Raw genomic sequence first — 7,224 nt, 5'->3', positions numbered from 1 at the left:
CTTTGACAATAAGCAATGTCAGATTCTTAAGCTTGGTAAAACGAAAGTTTTACTATGGCAAATTATGTTGTTGCGAGGAGGCCAATTTTCTTTAGCTAGTATGGCAAAACTAACAGTTTTTATGATAAAATTTTGTTGTCGCAAGGATTGCTTGCTAAAAGAAATGGGGCTGTTACGTGTCGGCTAGCCGATCTTTCTAAAAGATCTGCCGTCTTGCGAGCCGTCGGATATGACGCAATCTGATTGTCTTCTTGTACTTTATAATAAAGATTTTGTTGCAGAAACATTTATAACAGAGGTTGTTTTGTGTTTTTTTTTGCAATATAGGTTTTGTTGCGGGATTTTTTTTTGCAATATAGGTTGTGTTGCAGATTTCTTTCGGTCTTTACCTTCTTTCTAACAACAGTTATGTTGTGGAAGAACTTTGTAAAATAGATAATGTTGGAGAAAATTTTGCAAGGAAAAATAATGTGCAAAATCGTGTTGACAAGAGATTTCCTTGACTGAGACCTTGAGGGCACCTGGCGTTTAAAGGAGGCGGCAGATGTGTCTTTCGGCTAAGGGGAAACTTTTTTCAAAAGAAATTTGATTCGCCATGCTTAACCAGCTAACGCCAGATTTTTAATATTTTCGTATAACAAAAGTTTCAGAAAAATCTCATATAACAAATATGGTACGCTCTTAAATTGTTTTGGTTTGTTCTTAAATTTGATTCTTAAAGTCTCATTTATGTGATAAAGATCATAGTACAAGCCTTTGCACAAAGGAATTTCAACCAAGGAGGGAAATTACAATTAAGGTCGAAGAAATCTCTGAGCTTGACACCAACGTCCGTCACCTGCCTTTAGCACCACAGCAGCCATCAAAGAAAAAAAAATGATGGGTCACCTCCTGACCTGTGCTCGAGGCGGCTCCATCGCTGATATGCAGCTTTGCGGACCTCCAAGATGGCTCACCAAAGGCGAAACCATTAACGTTGAACGAATCAGACCGGGGCAACTCCTCGGATACGCCATTGACCTCCAGATCTTGCAGCCCCGCACGACTAAGGCGTCAGAGGAGAAAACCATACCTGGCATCCATGAACCACGGACGCAACACACGACCCACCATCTTCCAGATGTCATCAATGCAGACCACAGTTTGCACTCGCTCCTAGACTACCTCACAAACTCCTCGCCGACGCTGGAGCAAACGCCGTCGCAACGGCGGAGCCCGAGGACACAAGTCCACCATGAGGATGCCGCTGCCATGCCATCTTTGCATGAACATACTGGTTTCTAAACCCACCCAACTGTCTGTTCGCCTCGTCGGGGAAGGATCTGAAGATTCTTTATTCAGCACCGCTGAAGTCAAGACAATGAACATCCTAAAAATCTAAGCTAGTAAAGCCTAAAATGAACTATCGACGATTGAGGTCGCTACTGGAGGGGAGATCGCCTCTCCTTTCTTCTTTGAGAAAGAAGTGAAAGCGAAAACTGGAGCGCTCTAGGCGCCGCCGGCGAATAATTAGAAAAGATCCACCAGCTCGCTGACCATTCACTAGTGCAGAACCGGGCTTTAGTGCCGGTTCGTGACGGCCTTTAGTGCCAGTTGGCGAACCGGCACTAAAGAGTGGGGACTAAAGGTCCCCCCCTTTAGTACCGGTTCGTCACGAACCGGCGCTAAAGTGCAAACACGTGACACGAGCCAGGCCCGGGTGCGTGTTGGACATTAGTACCGGTTGGTAACACCAACCGGTACTAAATGTTTGGGTGTTTTTTTTAATTTTTGCTTTAATTTTGTGTTTTCAATTTGGCTTTATTTTTCATTTAATTCTTTTTTGTTTGCTGGTATTTCACGATACTACAAATTGTACACGTTATGCATATATATAAATATATAAATTTTCTCGTACGTAGAACCGCATATATATATATATATATATATATATATATATATATATATATATATATATATATATAATCATCGAATGTCTCACAGCCAACACCATTAACTATTCACACATACACATGTATATACATATACAATTTCTCCTACATGTTGCCTTGGTGCCTTCGCAGCACGATGACAAGTGATTCATGGGGGCGGTAACGGGTAATAGTATTCTCCTTTGGGATCTATGACCTGGTCGAGCAAAAATCCGGCTATTTCCTCTTGAAGTGCTTGTATGCGGTCCGATGGTAGGAGCTTATCCCGCACCGACCTGAACTGTTAAGAAGGAGATCAATATGCATGTGTGTTAGTTGTGTGACTAGATATCGATAATAGTGTGAATAGTGTTCTGACAAAAACGTACCCAGTCCTGTCTATCAGATCTGGTCCTTCGCACGTCATCATGCGAATGTTCTCGCAAACGTAGAATGCACACAAATTATTCACCGACACCTGCCTTAGGGCCTTTACGAGAATGGAATTGAATCAGATAATGATTAATCAAGCATGATAATTAATTAATGATATTGAAACAAGAATTAAAGAGATGGTAGCTAGCTAGTACTACTTAATTACTTACCTTGGGTCGATGCCAAAACAACTTTTTTGGCCACGTGTCTGGAGTCACCTTGATGAATTTTGCCCATGCCCTGCCCGCCGGCAAAGAAAATTAATAAAGGGGTTATTAAATAGTTCATATCAGGAAATGACGAACTAATAATTAATAGGCCGAGATATAGTTAATAATGATTGAAATTACATGTTGACTATCGCCTTCACGATGGTGTAGTCTTTATCTTCTTTAGTTAGTGAGTCCAGTAATTCAACTTTTCCTTCCTCAACTTTAATGTCTAACAAGACCCAGTGCCAACTGCATACGCACACGTTTGCATGTCTTAATTAAGCGGGCATGTGCATAAAATTAATCAACTACCGTAAATCGTATACACTTAATTATTAACATCTAGCTAGCTAGTAAGCAAAAACAGAATTTATAGTACAAGACAGTGTGACTCACGGGAAGTTGTAAGGAAGTAGTATATCTTCATTGGTATTGAGGCGCTTCAAGAACTCTAGCATGCTTTCCTCTACTTCAGCCTGACAATGTTCAATCTCCCATATTTCCTGATTAATGGTATTTGGGTCAATGAACCCAACGCCATAGCGTCCAGCTTTTTTCATTTCATACATCTTCATCCTGCATATAATACCACAGAAAAAGAATATAGTTAGGATAATTACATGTAATGATTGATCAAAATTATCACTACATAACTAGCTTGAGACTTAAATTACAGAAAGAAATCACTTACAGACAATAGCAACTGACGATAGACTTGTCGAGTGCGTCTTGATTAAATAACTGAAATAATTCTGGATACTCAATGGTCAGGGCTTTCTCATGGTAATAATGATCATGCTTTACATTCACCATGAGGGACTCTCGATTGGAAATCTTGGTAATGTTCATGTACCATTAATGCAATTGATACATTCTCGTTGGGAGGTCCTTGACCTTGTCTGGATGGACCAAAGGTTTGCCCCGGACATATTGCCATGCTATTTCCGATTCTTTAAGCGTAGGCATGGGCTCGATTTTGAGGAGTTGTCCAACAGAGATATAGAGCATTTGAGCCTGCATTATATGATCCTCTATTATTACCACATCGCCTTGCTGGGGAACGCTAACGGTTTGCCCACAATAATATTTGGCGCGCGTCCTCTCATGTGTTGTTGGCACAACAAGCGGGGGGATCGCTTGCGCCGCCTGTTCTCCCAACTGGGGAACGGTTTTCCTGCATTTTTTGCCAGCTGCTTGTTAGCTCGAGCTTGAGCTCGCTTCCTTCTGTAGTCGTGCTCGATGTGCCTTCCTGATTTGACGCTCATAGTCCGAGTCAACAGGCTTGGGAGCTGGTTCTCTAGCCATACGAATGATGTGGTCAATTACTTTCTCAGGCACTTTCTCCTTTGGCGGCGGTGCCGGTTTTGGTCCAAAATGGGCGTCTACTTGGGCTTGCACTATGGCTGTGTTTTGCTCCTTAGTCATGTCGTAAGGCCTCTGAGGAAGAGGAGCGAGGCTTGGACCATATTTATATCGCTTGCCTTCGCCTTTACTTCCTGAAGTACCTCGACTCGTACCGCTACGCACCAAAGCTGCGGGATGTCTCTTCTGCGATTGCTGAGACGGCGGAGACGGCTGACGTGGAGTTGGACCAGGAGAAGTGGCCTGACGATGTGCCGGACTTGAAGCAGGAGGTGTGGCCTGACATGGTGCCGGACTTGCAACCGGAGAAGTGGCATGACGCTGTGTTGGGCTTGAAACCGGAGGAGTCAGCTCACGCGTTCGGGGACTTGAAGGAGGTGGCGGACTTCGAGGAGGAGTCATCTCACGCGTTCGTGGACTTGGAGGAGCGGGAATTCGCTGACTCGGTGGCGGACTTCGAGGAGTCGGCAGACGACGCGGTGTCGGTGGACTTCGAAAGATGATGCAATCCTTTCTCCATAGGATGATACAATGTATGGCCTCTCCCAGTGTGCGCTCGTCTTCACCTCCAGGAATGTCAAGCGTTAGCCCCGAATATGGGTCCACCACTTCATCAACCATGACACGAGCATAGCCCTCTGGAATCGGGATGCAATGGTAGGTTGCTTCGGGGGTAACTGGAAAAGCAACGCCGTCCGCCACCTTCATGGATATGTTCTTCATTTTGGAGTGTAGCTCGCAGTTAGTGTTCTCGATGATGTCATCCACAGGGTATTTATCCAGCAGTGTGTCACCCGGGGCAGAACCAACGCTGCTTCTCGGCATGGATGGGACGGTGCTATCCAATGCTGGACGATAATCCGCTTGCTGCTGTCGCTGCTGAGACCCCCTTTCCTGGCTAAGTGAGTCGATCTGCTGTTGCTGCTGCTGGAATTTGAGTGCCAGGTCCGCGTGCCTTGCTTCTAGGCCTTGAAGGCGTTCTGCGTCCTGCTTCCTCTGCTCCTCCTCCAGCTTCCTTTTCTTCTCCTCCTCCATCTTCCTTCTTGCACGGCTCCTATAGTCCTCGTTCCATTCTGAAAAGCCCTCATACCAGGGAATAACGCCCATGCCTCGTGTTCTTCCCGGGTGTTCAGGATTTCCCAGGGCGCGCGTAAGCTCGTCGTTCTCTCTGTTGGGCGTGAACACCCCCCTTCGAGCTTCATCTATTGCGTCAATTAACTTTTGTTCGGCTCCTTTTAGACTTGCCTTCTTTGAAACTCTGCCTGTCTTCGGGTCCAACGCTCCCCCATGCGCATAGAACCAAGTTCTACACCTGGGGGGCCAGTGCCGGGTAGCCGGAGTGACCCCTGCATCCTCCATCTCTTGCTTAGACTTATCCCACTTAGGCAATCCCACCGCGTAGCCACCTGGACCCAGCCTATGGAACTGCGTCTTTCTTGCGGCATTTGCCTTGTTTTTCATCGACCGTTCCTTAGATATTTCTGAATCCTTGAAGGTCACGAAATTGTCCCAGTGCTCTCTTTGCTTCTCTAGTGTTACCGTGAATTCTGGAGTCTTCCTTTCATTAGCGAGGTAGTTGGCCCATACAGTTTCTTGTGGGTGTTGAATGCAATTGCCATCTTCTTAAGAGCAGCGGCCTTGACTTTGTCCACATCTGCTTTAGTGAAATGATCTGGTAGGGTGAAATGTTCCATCAGAGATTTCACTAGGTCTTCTTTGGCTCTTTTGTCGACCCAAGTAACACCTGGACGTTTAGTCTTTGGCTCTTTCCATTCTTGAATGGAGATAGGAAGTTTGTCCTTCACAAGAACTCCGCACTGACGAGTCCACTTGTTCGCAATGTTCTTAGGCGTGAGGGGTTCGCCACTAGGTTTGATGGATTCGATGTGATACTTTACACCATCCTTCAACAATCTGCCCAGGCCTCGCTTTGTCTTGCTGTCTGTAAAAGCAGATTTGCTCGATCCGGAGGGCTGAAAGAAGAAAGATCGATTCGTTAATATATCTTCAATAAAAAAACATGTGATGATCACCATGATGCATGCTTATATAAATATACCTCGCCGGCAGTGTTTGTTATTTGAAGATCAGCATTGTCTGTGTCATAATCATAATCATAGTTCATGACTTCATCAGCCCGGTCGTCGAGATCGAATATCTTTTCATCACCCTCTCCGGTATTGTTAAGATATTGGGAGCCGTCATCTGCTTCATTCAGATCATCTAGCCTGTGAGGGCTGCGTATAATGTCAAACAATTCCTCTTCTCTCTCTCTGCCGGTATTGTCCGCCATAGCTTTTACTTTACTAATAATACAAAAGAAATATAAAACAATTTAGTATTCAAATTACAATGCATGGATGCAATTAATCAATAAGGAAAATCTGAATCTCGAATACATCCTCTCGAATATATAATCTCGAATACATCATCGTCTTAATATATATAATATCGAATACATCGTCTCGAATACTATATATCAAATACATCACTGGCTAGGTACCTAATAAAGATCGAGTACTACATAAGAATCTAGGGCGCCACTGGCGGTTCCTGGGGCGCGGGCGGTGCACACCCAAAGAGAAGGAACCATCACAGGATCATATCATATCTTCGATCATCTGCCCAAAGAACCCGCCAAGTAGTGGAGAACCTGACGTCGTCCATAGCAGCCATGTAGCGATGGGCGTGCTCATCTTCCTCCCTGACACGGCGACGCACCACCTCCGGCGGGGCCGGCTGCCTCTGCACCAAATGTGGCCCACGCGAATGCCACTAAAGAAGATCAGGGTCGACGACGGGACCCGAGGTCGGGTTCCTCACCAAGCGGCGCGCCCCTCCAGGTAGCACCTCCCAGTGCCAGCCCGGCGGAACTCAGTCCCGGACATGGGTCCCCTCAAGCAGGACGTCGTCGCGAATGGGTCGACGGCGAGGATGCGGGCCGGGCATATCGTCGAGAACAAATACTATATGCCCGCAAAAAGTAACATTTTTTAAATGATTGGATTATGATAACTAAAATTATATATATATGCAAATTCTAACAATTTGAAATTAATCTAATTCATCTAACTAAAACTAATTCTAAAATTTCCTGATTATATAACTAACATTTCCATAACAATTCTAATATTTATATAACTAAAAAACAGAAAAATTGCTAACATTTCTATAAATATTTCTATAACTAAAAAACAGAAAACATTTATAACATTTCTATAAAACTAACATTTCTAATATTTATATAACTAAAAAACAGAATAATTTCTAACATTTTTATAACTAAAAAACAGAAAAATTTATAA

The sequence above is a fragment of the Triticum dicoccoides genome, chromosome 5B (genome assembly GCF_002162155.2).
Source record: "Triticum dicoccoides isolate Atlit2015 ecotype Zavitan chromosome 5B, WEW_v2.0, whole genome shotgun sequence".
Taxonomy (NCBI): domain Eukaryota; kingdom Viridiplantae; phylum Streptophyta; class Magnoliopsida; order Poales; family Poaceae; genus Triticum; species Triticum dicoccoides.
The sequence above is the reverse complement of the archived record's forward strand: the minus strand, read 5'-3'. Positions refer to the sequence as shown.